Genomic DNA, 18557 nt, shown 5'->3' with positions numbered 1-18557 from the left:
TAATGCTCCATAACCATGGAAATGTTACGCAATTAGGTATGCAATATGTTATGCTTCTCTAAATGATGAATGCATAAAAAGTATCCCCCTCAGGGGACTCTACTGGGGAGCTCGAGGCACTCGATATCGCTCCAATCTCCAACCGTGCTGGGTAAAAGCACTGATGCTGGGGAAAACAACCCTCACTATGGATGACCTCCACTAAACCCGATCCACTTGGGGACTTCGCTGAGGAAACGGCTACCAACGCACCTCCGCTGGGGAAACAGCAACCTCCAGACTGCTGGGGAAATAACAATCTCGAACCTGCTGGGGAGATAACAATCTCAAACCTGCTAGGGGAAACAACAACCTTCAGGCCTGACTGCCGAGGAAACACCGATCTCGAACCCGCTGGGGAGATAACAATCCCGACCCTGCTAGGGAAAACAACAACCTTCAGGCCTGACTGCCGAAGAAATACCGATCTCGAACCCGCTGGGGAGATATGGAATATCTGGCACGGAACGCCCGTCGATTTGCCGAACACTGGCATCCACCATCTACCCACAGTATCAACTTTCCACTTTTTTAGACTTTGAAGAGTCTTCTTGATTAACCCTCCAGGATCGTCGCAATCCTTCCGCCGTCTGTTCACCATTCTTCTATTCCTCGTCCCTGATCGGACCTCAAAGGATCTTTTGTCAAAAAGCATCACCTCACAACCTGCAAGTGAGTGAAAATATCTAACAGCACCTGCAAAAGAGATCGTTAGATAAAAACGTGCCCCAGGCATGCCAAAATTTCAACACCTGAGTCACTCAACCTTCCGAATAAGATTTCAAATTTTGTTCTCAAAATGCAAAGATTCTTTATCAAAAATAACCGGATGTTTTTGCAATCAAAGCGGTAATGAAAACAAAAAACAAAATTATTTGACTGAATATGCATTTTATTGATTGAAAAGGTGGCTCGTAACTGAGCAATACACAGGAAGCAATTCCTTAAAAGAGGTAATTGCGCACAAAAGGAAAATCTATCCTAATGGCAATGTGAAACCGTGATCTCATCGAGTTCCAATCTGGTTACAACCCATATGTCCTCAAGACTCTCCGCGCTTTCTGCCTTCTGAACAAGACGCTTCCGACCGATCCCTGTCGGGGATTATCCACGTGTCTTAACCAAAACACAAACGATCATGCTAGACGCAGTTGTTTGTTTCATTCCCTCTTTTGCCTGGACCGCCCTTTCGGGTTTTCAGTCCACCGGGATACCCTTTTTTGCCCAAGTCGCCCTCGTGGGGTTTTCGACTTGTCAGGTGTACAGTTTTTTCTCTTTTTATCCCTAATTTTTGCCCGAACCTTTTTTCATTTTTTCTGGTTCGCCGGGATGCCCTTTTTTGCTTGGACTATTTTATTCTTTTCGTCCAGCGGGTCTCTTAGACAAAGTATTTTTTAACTGCGTCCGCATTCACAGGGGAGGGAAAGTCCTCGCCATCCATGGCCGTCAACAACAAGGCTCCGCCAGAGAAAACGTTCTTGACCACGAATGGACCCTCATAATTGGGTGTCCACTTGCCCCGACGATCGTTCTGAGGAGGAAGGATCCTTTTCAACACCATATCCTCTACGTGATACACACGAGGTCGCACCTTTCGGTCAAAAGCATGCTTCATTCGCTGCTGGTACAACTGCCCATGACAAATGGCTGCCAGCCTCTTTTCCTCAATCAGGCTAAACTCTTCATACCGAGTCCTTACCCATTCAGCCTCTTCTAATTTCACGTCCATCAGGACTCTCAACGAAGGAATCTGGACCTCAACCAGGTGCACAACTTCCATTCCATACACGAGCGAGAAAGGCGTTGCCCCAGTAGACGTACGCACCAAGGTTCGATACCCAGGACACGAGCTTCGTATTCAACTACATTGTTGGTGCGTTCAAATGTTAGCCGGGCAGCAAAAGGAATGTGGGATCCCTTCGGCGTAACCAAAACAGCACCAACTCCACTACCATTCACGTTAACGGCCCCATCAAACATCAGAATCCATTCGGATTCAGGGTCAGGCCCCTCCTCCGGGATTGGTTCCTCACAATCTTTCGATTTGAGAAACATGATGTCCTCATCAGGGAATTCAAACTTCATCGGTTGATAATCCTCAATGGGTTGCTGGGCGAGGTAATTAGACAATACACTCCCCTTTATTGCCTTTTGAGAGGTGTACTGAATATCGTATTCAGTCAAAATCATTTGCCATCTCGCAACCCGTCCGGTCAATGCTGGCTTCTCAAATATATACTTGATCGGATCCATCTTGGAAATCAACAAAGTGGTATGAACCAGCATATACTGTCTCAGTCAGCGAGCAACCCATACCAAAGCACATCAAGTTTTCTCGAGCAGTGAATATCTTGTTTCACAGTCGGTAAACTTTTTGCTAAGGTAGTAAATTGCATGCTCTTTTCGACCAGACTCGTCATGCTGCCCCAGTACACACCCCATAGACCCCTCCAGGACTGTCAAGTACATAATTAACGGTCGTCCCTCCACAGGAGGCATCAGAATCGGAGGCTCCTGCAAATATTCTTTTATTTTTCAAATGCCGCTTGGCAATCATTATTCCACCTGACCGTTTGATCTTTTCTCAATAACTTGAATATGGGTTCACACGTGGCTGTTAGATGAGATATGAACCGTGAAATGTAGTTCAATCTACCTAAGAAACCACGAACCTCCTTTTCTGTTCTCGGTTCAGGCATTTCTCGTATTGCTTTTACTTTAGCAGGATCAACCTCGATTCCTCTTTCACTCACAATAAGCCCCTGGCAACTTACCGGACCGCACTCCAAAAGTGCACTTATTCGGATTCAACCTCAGTTTGAATTGTCTCAACCGGTCAAACAGCTTGGCCAGATCTACCAGATGCCCCTCTTCTGTTTGGGACTTTGCTATCATGTCATCAACATAGCATTCGATTTCATGATGAATCATATCATGAAACAAAGTCACCATAGCTCTCTGATATGTGGCACCGACGTTCTTGAGACCGAATGGCATCACCTTATAGCAAAAAGTGCCCCATGGTGTGATGAACGTTGTTTTCTCCATATCATCTGGCGACATTTTGATTTGATTATAGCCAGAAAAGCCATCCATGAAGGAAAACACCGAGAATTAAGCTGTATTATCTACCAACACGTCGATGTGAGGTAATGGGAAATCATCTTTCGGGCTAGCTCTATTCAGATCCCGGTAGTCCACACACATCCTTACCTTTCCATCCTTCTTCGGGACTGGCACAATGTTCGCGACCCAAGGCGGATAATTAGTGACAGCTAGGAAACCAACATCCATATGGCTTTCATGCAGACATAATTGAAAAAACAGAAATATTACTCTTCACGTAGAGTGACAGTGATGATCTTTTCGGCCTTCCAGTTCTGGATCTCCATCCATGGTACGCACGGTTTTATCCACGAGTTGAACTCGCAGTCACTGTCGATCTCTTCACCCACCGCACAGACGTGATCTGGATCTAGCATTCCAGCACTGGTGAACGTGAATGGCTAACGACGTCCTTTGCTCTGTCCATACGAGCCTTGGCCCGGCTGATAGCCAACCCCAAACCTATCCTCTTTCACCGCCTGTTTTCCTTTTGCCCTGGCTAAAGCCTCGGCCTTATCCACCTTTTCGGCAATCGCTTGCTTCCCCAGGGCGAACCCTTGCATGGCATTGACCAACTCACTCATCTTCTCTTTCAGCTCGAGAATGTCAGCATTGGATGGATCCATCAGTTTGGGTTTATTGCGTCTGGTAGGATATCTATGCGGACGAGCTACGTGCAGAGGAATGACTCGGCGTGCGCAAGCAATGATTCCTGAGTCAATCAAACACGTTAGATACTGACACCTGCAAAACAGCAGACAGGTTATTATGACTCACGCATGAATACAATGTTTATCCGCATGAGGAACATTCTGTCCTTTGATTCTGGCTTCATCGAGACGGATAATATTTTGATAATAACATTCTGACATCAGGATGTCTCTCAACCAGAATCTCAATCGAGAATGTACCCTGAGTATGGATAGACATGAGTCAGATGCGGATGAATGCAAAATATGGATGATGTAGATGCATGAATGCAATGCACTGTGCCATCCTCCAAGTCCTCTGAAAATCAACTGTACTGAATTCCGGTCTCTGAACTGATCACAACCATCTGAGGGACTGAGTAACCATAAATCCAACTCGGGAGTTACGAAATAAACGGGACCGAAGGATACATCACCATCATCACTGGAAAACCACTGATCTGAACAAGCAAACCCCAAATTCAACCTGGGGATCCGAAATAAACGGAACCCGCTGATAAATACCACGGGCAGAACTCCGGCGTGTCAGAAATAAATATCCATGATCCAACTGAACCAAAGTCACCATCACCAACAGAACCTGTATCTGTAGGAATCAACCATCCCCTCACAGGTGAATTTTATAAGGTCATCCTAAGGCGGATAATGGTCTCAACAATCGGACAAGTTACTCAACGGGTTTGCCCTTTCGGGTGTGCCGTTACAGCTCTCATAAGATCATCTAAACCAAAGATCCGGGAAAGAACGGTCACCGAAGTCAACAGCTCAAAAGAGGTAACCCAACCAAAGTGGACTACTCCACCCGGAAGAGCTCTCTCAGATGAACCTCGTCCGGTTGTGGTATGTCACATCGCAACAACATGTTGATCCAACATGTGAGGAGAAGTGAGACCACGCTAATCCTAGGTGTATACTCGGGCCTGGGTTTTAGCCCCACTCAGAACACCCACCCCAAATCAAAGGAACCAAACCTGTCCAGAATCCCGCACAATAATAATATGATGCATGCAAACATATATGCAAATATATACAGTCACAGTATAATAATCATAAATGCAATAAATAAAGCAGCAAAAGCAACAAACACTACCTTAAAGAGCGCTAGGATTGACTCGCTCAGGGAAGATGGACCAACAAGAGGTCACCTTCAAAAGTCCCCAGTGGAGTCGCCATCTGTCGCATCGCGAAAAACAATCGGCGGAAAAAAACAAGTTTACAGAGCCGCCACCGACGCTATTCATCCTATGAAGGAAAGGAAGTGCAGGACTAACCTAAGAAATGGGAAAGGAACGGTCTTACGACCAGAGATTACAAGGTACGGGAGTCGGTTACGCAAGGGAAAGGTATTAGCACCCCTCATGTCCGTCGTACTCGACGGGATCCACGCTCAAAAGAATAGGAAAAGGTTGCTAATAAACTGCTCAAAAAGAATTCACACACTGGAATAATAACACAGGTGAGGGAAGATGGAGGAAGTGGACTCGGCAGGATGTCGCATCCTGGGCCTACGTAGTTTGTCCGAAACAAACATCAGAGTCGACGTAGTTCGGGGAAATGGGAAACATGCTCGCTAGGACATCGCATCCTATGCCTACGTATCTTCTCTATCCAGAGAAAGAATCAGAGCACTCGTAGCTCGGCTAACGCACACCGAAACAAAACACAAAAAGGATACGCTGAGACGTCAAAAGAAACACTCAACAGGAAACAGAATGCCAATAGATGGGCTTACATCCAACTCCAAACAAAATCAAACAAGGAAACAGAATGCCAAACATGGACTTACATCTGACTCCAAAGAAGCACACGCTAACCAGCGAACACCATAGCAAAAGGTTATCAAATCAACAAGTTAATAGGGAGTCTGGAACTCGAGCCTAATAGTTGTCACACAAAACACACACAAAAAGAAAAAGGTTGACAAACAAACTAATAGGGAGTCTGGAACTCGAACCTAATAGTCGTCACAAAAGCACACACAGAAAGGAAAAAGGTTGCCCGGAGAGATCTCGCACGATCTCCTGCCTACGTATCTCATCTGGTATGAGAACCGGGGCGACGTAATTCCCCTTAACAGGGGAGAAACTCTCTCTTAACCAGAGACCAGGGAAACAACAGACTAAAAGGGAGACTAACTCAAGCCTAATAGTTGTCGTGCAATCCAAAATCCCTAAGTTGAGATCTCTAAGCAGAACCTAACTCACACAGGAAGCAAGTCAGTTCAACAGCAAATAAACACCAATCACAAATGATCAAGCATCACACACTATATACAAACAAGAGGCTCAGACAAATGGTTGGGCTTTAGTCAAGAGGGGTCATATCAACCTCGACAAACAAGCCAAAACTGTAGGGGTGTCCTGAAGCTCTTAACCACTAACATTGAGAGTTAGGGTGAAGCTGATGAAATATGGAAATGAGGATCAGACCTCATGCTCTTAACCCTGGCCTGAGTGAGCTTGAATCAAAGAAAGCGTGGGGATCCAGAAAGAGGGACCCTATTCCACTTGACTGACACTATATAAGATCTTGGGTACATGTCCAAGAGCATCAGCACATAGTGCGAGCATAATGGACGACTCAACGAATAACAGAGGACTGGCTACTAGTCCCTTCTATCTGTCAATTGCCTCTTCACTTAGGAGGACTTAACAAGTAACATGCCTCACTTGGAGGTCTTTAGCACAAATATAAACAAACACAGTCATTGCCTCTTAAGGAGGACTTCAGCCAAATGCCTGCCAAAAAAGCGACAGGGCTTCCAGACTACATGGAGTGAGAAGGCTAAACAACCTCAGTGGTGTATCAATCACACTCCAAAGCAAAGCAAAGCAAGCTAGAAGCGACTAATGTACCTATGTAAAAAGCCAAACAATTAATATTGTATTCAGAAAACCAAACAGACAACACAGTGGAATCATCCAACAATTATACACAATGCAAGTCTCAAATGCAAGCACTCAAGTGAGTTCATCCCATCGATGGACCTACAACACAACAATAGTTAGTAAACAAAGCAACTTGCATCTCAAATAATGAGCAAACCAACCATTAGTGCTAGATACCTGAAACACAAACACAATTGGTGAGTACAAACCACAAGTACCAAGACTAGGGTCAAAGGCAAGTCAAATGACCAAAACAGAAGTCAATATTTCACATGAAGCACATTTAATCAAACAAGAAAGAGTCCTCAAAAGGACCAAATCCAAATCAAAAGGCAAAGCCATCAATTAATCAAGATAAGGCAAAGGCAAACAATATGATCAAAATTGGACATCAAGAATAGAAAATTCACATTAAAACAGAAATGTATCCAATGATCATGAAATTTTTTATACAAGCTTATAACGTTAAGAACGAACATCATACAAAAACTCAACTCCAGAAGAGATCAAATGGCATATGAATGAAAGTGTACAAATGCAACATACAAATTGTGACACAAATTGTCACACCAAATGTTCATGTATCCAAAACAGTGGTAGAACATGATAAAAAGGCCAAACCAATTCTCAAAAATCAAGTCACATGTTAGGATTAAGAAAGTCAAATTTCAAGCCAATTGGACAAATCATGAGCATTTTACAATCAAATGAATGCAACATGTCAATATAACACAATGTGCAATCAAAAAACCACAAATAAAAATCCAGAACTCAAAAAATCATGCAATTAGTATCAAAAAATACTAGACATCCAAACAAACATTTCAAAAAAAATTAGAATCAAATTGGACCATTCTACCATTTTTTATGATTTTTAGAAGATGAACAAATAAATTGAACTAATAGAATGAAATGGAGGGAAAACAAAGTTTCAAATGAAATCAGCAAAATGCAATCACCAGGACTTGAACCCACGCCATGCAGGTAAGCAAAAGGCGCTCAAAATGAAATAACAGAAAGTGTAAATTCCAGGAATCGATCCCAGGCGCCTAAGGTAAAATGCGCTCAAATTAAATTAACAAAAGTGCAAAACCCTGGAATCGAACACGCGCACGCTTGGACTAAATGGAAATTCAACTAAAATGCACAAAACGCGCAAGCCAGGATTCGAATCCACTCGGCCAAGGTCCAGATACAACATGAAATGCAACGTTTGGATGAAACCCTAGGCCACCACACCAGACGCCGGAACAGTAGTTCCGGTCGTCTTCTCCGACCGTGTACACGGCGGAGCTGTAATTTTTTTTTCCAGAATTTTACAAATCTTAAACTGTCGGAAAGCTCTTTCAATGTATAATTCAAATATCATATTATCTAAGCCTAATTCCTCCTATATTTTCTGGATCGAAGCAAAGAAGTTTCATGAACCAAACTTTAAATCATCATATCTTCCTCATTTCTAAGCCAAAATTAAATCTACTTATATCAGCATGTTCAATATCAAACGATCTACATAATCATGTACATGAAACATCAAATAGTGAAGGTCAAAAATCCACCTACTTGGAATGGCAGTTGATGGAATCACGTGTTCAAGCCTCCACAAGCTCCAGATCTTCTTTCTAACACCTCTTTTGAAGCTTTAAATAGGAATCAGAACTTGAAACCAACCAGATCCAGCTTAATTCCAAACTTCCATTAATGTGTTCAAGCTCTTGGCATGCACAAATTTGCACTGAATTCAACCAAATAAACCTTGAACCTTGCTCAATAGCACTCCATGATCATGATTATGCAAGGAAATTTCAGAAATATGTGACGAATTTTTGGTTTTGAAGAGAGAGAAAATTGAGAGGGAAAGATGAATTCTAGATCTAGAATTGTGATTATGAGCAAATTCTGTTATGATTTAGCTTATATACTCTGTGTTAATCACCATGCTAATCACAATTAGGCTTGGTTAAATGAGATTAAGGAAATGAGAGGTGTGATGCAAAATACACAAGTGTGCTTAGCATGGCCTTCCCATACGTGAACAGTACCATGCAAGCATCCAAATCCACTTAAAATCATATAATAAACACAATGGAAGTGGTATTTTGTTGGTAGCATCAACCAATTTTGAATTATCACTTTTCCCTCCAAAATGTACATGAATGAACAAGTTATCACATGAGTTTTTTCCATGAAAGGCAATGGTTGATTTGGAAAGTATTGGTCAAGACAATAATTTTGCAAAAAGAGTGGACCAATTTGGAGTTTTGAATCAAAAGTTATGGCATGTTGAACTTCCATGTACACTTTATGATCATTTGAGCATAACTCCTCAACCATTCATCAAATGATCATGATCTTGGACTTTTTGAAAAGAGGAGAGGAAGATCTTCAACTTTCATGTTCACCAAAAATCCATTTGAAGCTTCTTTGATTCTGAAAAGTCAAGTTGAATGTGGACCAGAAACTTGCCATTTTTGGAAACTTGAAATTACAAGTCACTTTCCATTTTTGGAAACGTTTGCCCTGACTTCAGAATCTTCAAGATAGATGTTTGAAATAAAAAATGAACCTATTTTGAACATGATTGAAGTTTTGAAACTCATTTCCCCACCTCATAGCCCTCAGTTGACTTTACAGTTGACTTTCTGGTCCACAAATGACCTGGAAATGCTCTGATCAGCTTGAGCCTCTACCACTTGAGGAAGTGGCTCAAAAATGAAACCCTAGCTCTTGTAAGATCAATATCATACTCATGTGATCCTCATATAAATATAATGCCTCATCTCCTTGAGAAACCCTGGTTGAAAGAATGCATTGGTTAGGGTTGACCAGAGGTCAAAACCCTAATCCAGAGGAACTTGAGAATGAATCATGAAACCCTGGATGATGACATAACCATGATGATGGTGACATATCCTTGCACAACAGATAATGCACAAGACCATTGAAGAACCAAGAAAACCCTAACTGAAGTGCAAACCCTCAGATGGTTGATGATCAATTTAAAGAAACCCTCAGGCTTGAATCATGTAACTTCCAATCTTCTGAAAAGACTTTGGAGGATGACTTCCTTATTTTCACATGATATGCACTATGCCATGCCTAATGCCCTAAGATATGAAATGCAATATGCTAAACTAGTCCCAAGAAGAGGAGGGCAAATTTTGAGGTGTTACAACAGGTTACCGTTGAATGAAGATATGCCGCCGGTGAAGCAGAAGTTACGCCGAACTCATCCCGACATGGAAATGAAAATCGAATACCGTTGATCATGTACTTGACTGTGTTAGAAAGGTCAATGGGTTGTGTGCTCGGTCAGCATGACGAGTCAGGTCGAAAAGAGCATGCAATATACTACCTTAGCAAAAAGTTTACCGACTGTGAACAAAGATACTCACCGCTCGAGAAAACTTGTCGCGCTTTGGCATGGGCTACTCGCCGACTAAGACAGTATATGTTGACTCACACGACCCTATTGATATCAAAGATGGATCCAGTCAAGTATATTTTTGAGAAGCCAGCGCTTACCGGAAGGGTTGCTAGGTGGCAAATGATACTGACAAAGTATGACATCCAATACACTTCACAAAAAGCCGTTAAAGGAAGTGTCTTGTCAGACTATCTTGAAGAGCAACCGATTGATGATTACCAACCTATGAGGTTCGACTTTCCTGATGAAGACATCATGTTTCTCAAATCGAAAGATTGCGAGGAACCACTCCCGGAGGAGGGGCCTGACCCCGAATCCAAATGGATTATGATGTTTGATGGGGCGGTCAACGTCAATGGTCGCGGAGTTGGTGCAGTGTTGATCACGCCAGAGGGGGTTCATATGCCATTTTGTGCCAGAATAACTTTCCCTTGCACCAACGATGAAGCCGAATACGAAGCTTGTATCCTAGGACTTGAGGAAGCCATCAACCTACGGATTAAAACCCTGGATGTTAAGATGGACGAAGCAGAATGGGTCCGTTCCCGATACAATCAGCTAAGCTTAGCTGAGGAAAAGAGACTGGCAGCTATAGGCCATGGCCAACTATATCAGAGACGAATGAAGAGGGCATTTGATCAGAAAGTGCGCCCTTGGGAATATCAAGTCGGTGAATTGGTACTCAAAAGAATTCTTCCTCCCAACACAGATCACAGGGGCAAATGGACACCGAACTATGAGGGTCCATACGTGGTTAGAAGGGTTTTCTCTGGCGGAGCTTTGATGCTAACAACGATGGATGGCGAAGACGTCCCATCCCCTGTCAACTCAGACGCAGTTAAAAAATACTTCGCATAATTGACCCACTGGACAAAAGAAAAAAAGTCCAGGCAAAAAAGGGCATCCCGACGAACCAGAAAAAAAAAAGGGTTCGGGCAAAAATTAGGGATATAAAAATAAAAAATGTACACCCAGTGAGTCGACAACCCGAAAGGGCGGCTCAGGCAAAAAAGGGTATCCCAGTGGATTGAAAACCCAAAAGGGCGATCCAGGCAAAAGTTAGGGAATAAGCGAATGACTGCGATCTAAGTTCATCCGTGTTATATCACCGTTTCATTCAATCCGGCAATCTCCGAAGGTTAAAGATCGACTAATCATCCATTTTAGAAGGCAAGATGAGTAGAGCGTCTTGAGGTCATACGAGCCATAGCAGAGTCGAAACTCAGTGGGACCCTGTTTCCACGTTACCATTAGGATAGTTTCTTTTGTTCAACTTATAGCGATCACCTCTTTTCAGGGATCAACTTCATGATGTACTCGCCTATTCCTGGCAAAAAAAATTCAACCAATAAAAGTCGAATAATTCAGTTAAAGAGCCTCTTTATTTTTCATTTATCAGTTTGTTTACAAAAGATGTCTAAATTCTTGATTAAACATATTGCATATGAACATAATGGTAGCTTTTACAGATGATTCGGACAGGAAAACATTTAAAATTGCTTTGAATGTGCTTAATCCCGGACGGTGAATTCAAACCGAGTAATTCCCCCGGGACATACGTGTGTGATTGCAGGTCACAGGAACCGGATGCCAAGTCATGAATCCTCATCCCCAAGCGGTTGACAAATTCTCTCCTCAGCAGAACATGTCCCCCAGTAGAGTTGCACCTTGTATCCCCAGCAACAGCGGAGTAGTTGCATACCCACCAGACAAGAGGGTGGTGTTCCCAATGTTCATCTCATTCCCCAGCAGATTATTTTTAACAGATTTGTTTTGATCCTCAGCCTGAGGACGATCAGCAAGTTCATATCCCCAGCAAAGGTCGATTCCTACGACATTTCCCCAGAAAGTGCTTTCCCCGCAGACTCTCCTCGTAGAGCCTCGTCAAGCAAAGTTCCCATAGTTGATACTCTCCCCAGCAAGGTCAACTTTCCAAAAGGGAGAGCCGATTTATTTTCGGTGGCTCCCCGGCCCGGCAGACGGATCATTCCCCACAGAGCATTCAGGGATTGATACAACGATCCGTTCCCTACCGGAGTTTGCTTCCCCAAGCAGATTTCTTTTTACACCATACATAACATTTGCATTTGCATGCATATCAAGCATAGACATAAACTGATAAACAGGTTTTTCAAAGCAGACTGAAGAATTACTTTACAACCAAAGTCATGAGATCCAGCCAGAGGATCAAGCGTTATTTCCCCAGCAGGAGGGTCATTTCGAAGATTCGGCTTGAGAATCGTTTTCCAATGAGCCAGCCTGAGGTTCAACTTGAAGATTCAGCCAGAGAGTCGCCTGCAAACGTTATTTCCCCAGCAAGCCAGCTAGAGGAGTATATTGACAATTCAACAGAAAGTCAACCTACAAGAGGATCCAGCCCGCGGATCGCAATTTAGTAAATAAAAGTCTAATTGAAGAGTCGTTACAACATGTTCTAGCCTGAAGAATATGTACGAAGTCCAAAATATAGAATATTCTCGAAGCTGCATATCCAACATGAAGATTAGGTGTAGATTTCGAAAGAGGGTCAACCAGCGCATGCCTCAGATGCGAGATCCTGATGATGGGAATTTATCATCAAAAGAAAGAAGATCTAGCCAGAAGATCGAAATCAGATTCAGCCAGAGAATCAAAGAGAATAGATTCGGCCAGAGAATCAAAGAAAGAAGATCTAGCCAGAAGATCGAAGTAGATCTAGCCAGAAGATCGAAGTCAGATCTAGCCAGAAGATCGAAAATAGATTCAGCCAGAGAATCAAAGAAAGAAGATCTAGCCAGAAGATCGAAGTAGATCTAGCCGAGGATCAAAATCGTATCCAGCCCGAGGATCAAAATTAATATCTAACCAGAGGGCCAAATTGAGTATAGATTCAGCCAGAGGATCGAAACTCCAGGTTAAGTCAGAAGACTGATTCAGATCCAGCCAGAGGATCGGAAGAAAAATAAACAACGCGGTGTATTTCATCATTTTTGTGGTGTTCTCAGAGCGTAAATTTTCGGTTTATCTTTGGTATCCAATCACAGCTCACCCTGTTTGTCTGATAAGCTGTCGCTTTCATCCTGCTCGGGTTAACTGATGATTGAATAGGGGCAGCTGTAACACCCCCGAAACTTGCCCTCCTCATTCATGCATTCATTTTTAGGTCATTTAACATTTCATATTGCATTTCATCATGTTAATCAGAATCAGATCCAAGAAGCTTGAACATCATCCAAGACACTTTGCGGGTTCTATCCGGGTGATCAGTCAACACAAGGGAAAGACTTGAGTTACTTCCAACAGGTTCAAGTGGGGTCTATTCATCATTCCAAATGCTAATCCTGAAGGAGCAAAAATCTGTTCCTGAGCTGTCATGCTCGCTAGGCGAGCAGAATGGTTCGCCTAGCGAACCTTGAACTGTCATGCTCGCTAAGCGAGCAGATCCTTCGCTAGGCGAAGCCCACGCGTTTTGAGAAATAACAGAAAGTTTTGGGCTTGAGCTTCCCTCATCTGAGCCCACAAAGTCACGGAATCAGGTTATAAATACCAGAGTTTCAGTAGGAAAAGGGGACAGGCTAGACAGACAGGAAAAAGAGGCAGAGACAGAAACCTACGAACTAATCTGCAGCAACCTCCAGGCAGCTCTGAGAAGTTCACTCTGACTCACACACTTTTTCACCTCCATCTCACGCAAACCCTAACATTACTTTGCAAACCCAAGGGTGCAATTTATTTTTATTCGATCTCTCCAATCAGGTTTGCCCTTATACCCATTACTCTATGCTTTTTAATTTGAATACTCTGAATGTATGAGGTATTATCGTGAGGTTTTTGCCCACGGGTTTAGATATGCATGAATGTGTAAAACAATGCCTTGAATGTTTGATCACTTAATTCCCGGAAGGGACACCATAGGGTTTGGAGCCCCTAAAATCATACTGTTATCAATGGGAAATCCAGGACCCGCAGGCGTTCGCTAGCACCATCGCTAGGCGAGCCTGTAGCGAAGCTTCGCTAAGCCCTCGCTAGGCGAAGCAGCAGCGATCGCGACAGCAGTTGCTTTTTCTGTTTGCTCTAACCTGTTTTGTGTTTGGCATGGCATTGTTTTCTCCTGATTCCATCCTGTTACTCTAACCTGTTTGTTGAGTTTTTGTGAGGGCTCACATACTCTTGCAGGGATAGCCTGCTTGGTGTTCCACTTTATTTGTGGGATACCATCTGGAGGTCTATTCCGATTACCTGTATTGACCTGCTTTCTTTGATGGTGCCAACTTGAGAGATCTCCGGGTTTCTTATTTCTTTATTTGCTGTTACTTCGGATCCTTATCCGTGCGGTAGATCCCTTGATCCTTTATCTTTCCCACATTTTACCGCTTTCTTAGCTGGAAGACCTCGATAGGAGGCAATGTTTTCTTTTGTTTGTTTGCTTTTGCGCCCAAAGACCTCCAAAAAGAGGCATCAGTACTAAAGACCTCCATGAAGAGGCAATTGACGGATAAAAGGGATTAGTAGTCAATTCCCCCGTTATTCAGTGCGTCGTTCTTTAAGATCACACTACGTGTCGATGTTTCAGAATAAAAACCCCAGATCTTTTGTCAGGTCGGTCAGTGGAGAGGGTTCCACCTTTCTGAACCCCCACTTTTTGTCATGAGCTCACCCCGTCCAGGGTTAAGAGCTATGAGGTCTTATCCTCATTACCCTTTTGATCTGCTCACCCTGACGTTCAGTGTCAGTGGTTAAGAGCCCATTTGATTACCCTTCCATGGCTTGTTTGTCGAGGTTGATATGACCCCTCTTGACTAAAGCCCTACCCCTGCATGTTTGAGCCCCTTGTCGGCGTGGTTACTTTATGCATGTTTGTTTTGTATGGTGTGATCGTCTCCCCATAGGTTTGCTAGGCTTCGTATAGTCTCCCGTTTGCATGTCTATTAAGGTAGCGCGGTTCCTTCGTCTAGGACTGCCTTTTTGCATGAGCATCCCTAAAACACCAACAACTCATTGACTTTTCTTCTCCTAAGAATACGTTTATTCCTTCTACTACAGGCGAGTAAGTCTCCAAAGGTCGAGCATCCGGTAGATTGCGTAGTAACGTCGTTCACCCCAAAACACAACCCTTAACCCGTAGTTAGCCGAACTACGTTTTGCTCTGATTCTCATTCCAGATGAGATACGTAGGCATAAGACGCGATGTCTTACCGAGCACACTTCCCCCTAACCCTTAGGCGGCCGAGCTACGAAGACTCTGATTCTCATATCCAGATGAGATACGTATGCAGTGGATGCGACATCCGTGCGAGTCATTTTCTTCAAACCCCTTTTTTAGTAAATAGTACATTAGATAAACCTACACCCTTTAGACAAGAACAACAAAAGTGGATCCCGTAGAGTACTACAGATGCGTAGGGGTGCTAATTCCTTCCCTTCGCATAATCGACTCCCGAACCCAAGATTTGGTTGCGAGACCTTGTCTTTTCCTTTCCTTTTTTTTCTAGGTTTACTTCGAGCATTTCCTTTCCCTCCTTTGGGATAAATAACGCACGGTGGCGACTCTTCTGTCATTTCTTTCTCGCCGGTTGTTTTTTCGCATCTCCTTTTTTCAGGTTGCGACAATTGCCAATGTCGCGAAAACCTACAGGATCACACATAAAGGACGGATTGATGAGAGATAGAGTAACTAAGGAACACCGTAAGGTACGGTGCACTTAAATGGTAAGGTACCACACGCTTAAGTGATTTTGGGCATATTATAAGATATGGGCCAAAATACACTTAAGTGGGCTTTTTAGCTTGAAGCCCACACAAGTGGTTCTATAAATAGAACCCTTGGGTAGAAGCATTGTCACTCTTGCATTTCGTTTCTCTCTCTCTCACTCAAAGCCTTCATTCGTAGCAGCTAGCACTGAGATTGAAGGAATCCGTTCGTGTGGACTGAGTAGAGGCACTACAAAAAAACATGTAAATTGTGGCGGTTTTGTTATGGCGTTTAGTTAAAACCGCCACAACTTATAATTGATTATGGCGGTTTCCCAAACAGACCTAACGTGTGTAGTAAAATGGCGGTTTCAATCGCCGTTATATACTTACTTGTTTTTAATAACCACATCACTTTAAATATCACGTTTTTTCTCTCTTCCCTTTTTTCTATAGTAAAAAAAATGGGACATTTTTTCCCTCTTCCTTTTCCTTAATATTCACATGTTTTTATTTATTTATTAAATGATATAAATTTAATTAATAATAAATAAAAAATATTAATCTTATTCATTATGAATTAAATAAAAAATAAAACCTAAATTTGTTTCATATCTTCGTCTCCAAAAACTCCCAAACCTTCTCTTCTTTCTTTCCACGATTCATATTCTTTCACACCATTTCTATTTCAATTTCAGCTTTCCCTTTTTCCTTTTAAAATCATTCAAGCTTAAACCCTAACAATGATTTGAAGTTTGAATCACACCTATTCAACATCAGTATCAATATCGAACCCTAACAATCAACCCTAACGCTTGAACCCTCATTTTCGTTTCGTTCTGTTGCAAATCTCTAATCGCAGTTCTGCAACCGTTCGTTCTATTGCTCTGTTCCACTCCACCGCAATTCAGAGTTTTGCAATCGGTCATTCTGTTGCTTGAAAATTTGCAGTTCCACAATCTACATTTCAAGGTAATGTTATGGTTTCTGTTGTCTATGCTAATATGGAAATTTCTAGACAAACATGTAAAGATTTAGATGAGTTAGGTTTTCAAATATCATGCTTTGTGTAGATCAATTTTCATAAATTTTGTTTGATTTTGTCATATGGTTGTTGTTTTTGTTTTTAATTTCTGGGAATTCTAAATATGTATATTATACATTTGGATTTATAATTATATTGGATCTCGTTCAACACAAACATAACATTTTGGATGAACATGTGTTCACTTTCAGTTAGATAACTAGAAGACAAAAAAGTGGAGAAACTACAATGGAACACCATGACAAAGATAACAACTGTGAAAATATGGGGTTAGTCTAGGTGTTATTGGTTTGATTATCACAGTTCACCAATTAGATGAAAGAACCTTTGTTTATCGAGTATTTAAAACCAATAACGCCTAAAATATGAGGCATACGTTTTTAAAATTAGTTCACCGAAGAGTAACGTTTATCGAGTGTTTAAGATTATAACCTTTGTTTATCGAGTGTTTAAGATTTATTAGTTGCTAATTGTGTGATTACAGGATGTTCAACTATAATTATACACAAAAGACGGGAAGGGACTTCTAGCTGAAGTGATGAGAACCTTCAGAGAAATACTATTAGCTATAGAATGCTCAATTTCACTAACTTCTAATATTGAGGGGTGCAAGGTTACCTGTCAATGGAAACGGCTAAGTGCATCCACTAGTAACTTTTAGGTAAGTTTTGGTTAAAATTCTTGTACTGTATTTGAATACAATAGAAAAGTTTTAATATTCTTGTGGTTATAATTTATTTTAATATTTTCACTATCATTTTTTAAATATTTTTTTTTTTTACTTTTATAGTAAATTTTGAAATATGTGTTTTTTTAGACTGTTTAATCTTAATCCTACTACCAGGATATTCAAACAATTATGAATACAGATAATTCAATTCCAGACCAGCCTAACTGTAAGTTCTAACTTTTACCTTGAAGTATGTATAGGACTAAACTAAGAATAAGTGTTTTAAAATATATGGAATAGGTGAGACAATAACTAAGAATAAGACATTATTAATACCTTAAGAAGTGGAATTCTTGTTAATGTTCTTGATGTCAATCTTAGTTTTTGATTGTATGTTGCATTAGTCTTGCGAGTGGTCACAATGTAAGGACTAATTGCTCTAACAGTCTCACTACGCTTAAATTAACAGGAATTGATAGAGTTTGTCTTCTGTCAGAGGTTTTTGCGGAACTTGCTGATCTTCAATGTGATGTCGTTGAAGCTAAGGTTTGGACTCACAATGACTGCATTGTTTCTTTATTTTATGTTAAAAAACGCGATTCTTGAACCATTATTGATGATTCTCAGAAGATTAAAAAGATTGAAGTTCGTTTAAGAAGTGTTTTCGAGATACATATTGACATTAGAAATACAAAAAATTGTCTCAATGTCTCTCATGCATAGTGAAAGAAGGTTGCATCAAATGATGTTCGTTGATCGAGACTACGAGAGGACTCCCATTCTCAAGATCATTTCCGGTGACACTGTAGTGATGATCCAGAATTGAGGGGAAAGGGGGTTATTTAACTTTGAATGTTCAGTGCAAGGATTGAATCAAACTATTATTTGATGTCGTATGCAATTTGGCAGACACGGAGTATGTCGTGTTTCACACAACCATCAACACGAATAGTAACCGAGCTTACTTGGTAATAGTTACTCGTCAACTTCCTTACATGAAATG

At 41.7% G+C, this 18557-nt stretch overlaps 1 pseudogene; it reads left to right on the top strand.

Moving 5' to 3' along the window:
- LOC127102272 (ACT domain-containing protein ACR8-like) overlaps window positions 1-18557 on the top strand; it is a 61658-nt pseudogene that overhangs the window by 42398 nt on the left and 703 nt on the right.

Source organism: Lathyrus oleraceus, chromosome 1 (genome assembly GCF_024323335.1).
Source record: "Lathyrus oleraceus cultivar Zhongwan6 chromosome 1, CAAS_Psat_ZW6_1.0, whole genome shotgun sequence".
In the NCBI taxonomy this organism is placed as follows: Eukaryota; Viridiplantae; Streptophyta; class Magnoliopsida; order Fabales; family Fabaceae; genus Lathyrus; species Lathyrus oleraceus.
The sequence above is the reverse complement of the archived record's forward strand: the minus strand, read 5'-3'. Positions and strand labels throughout refer to the sequence as shown.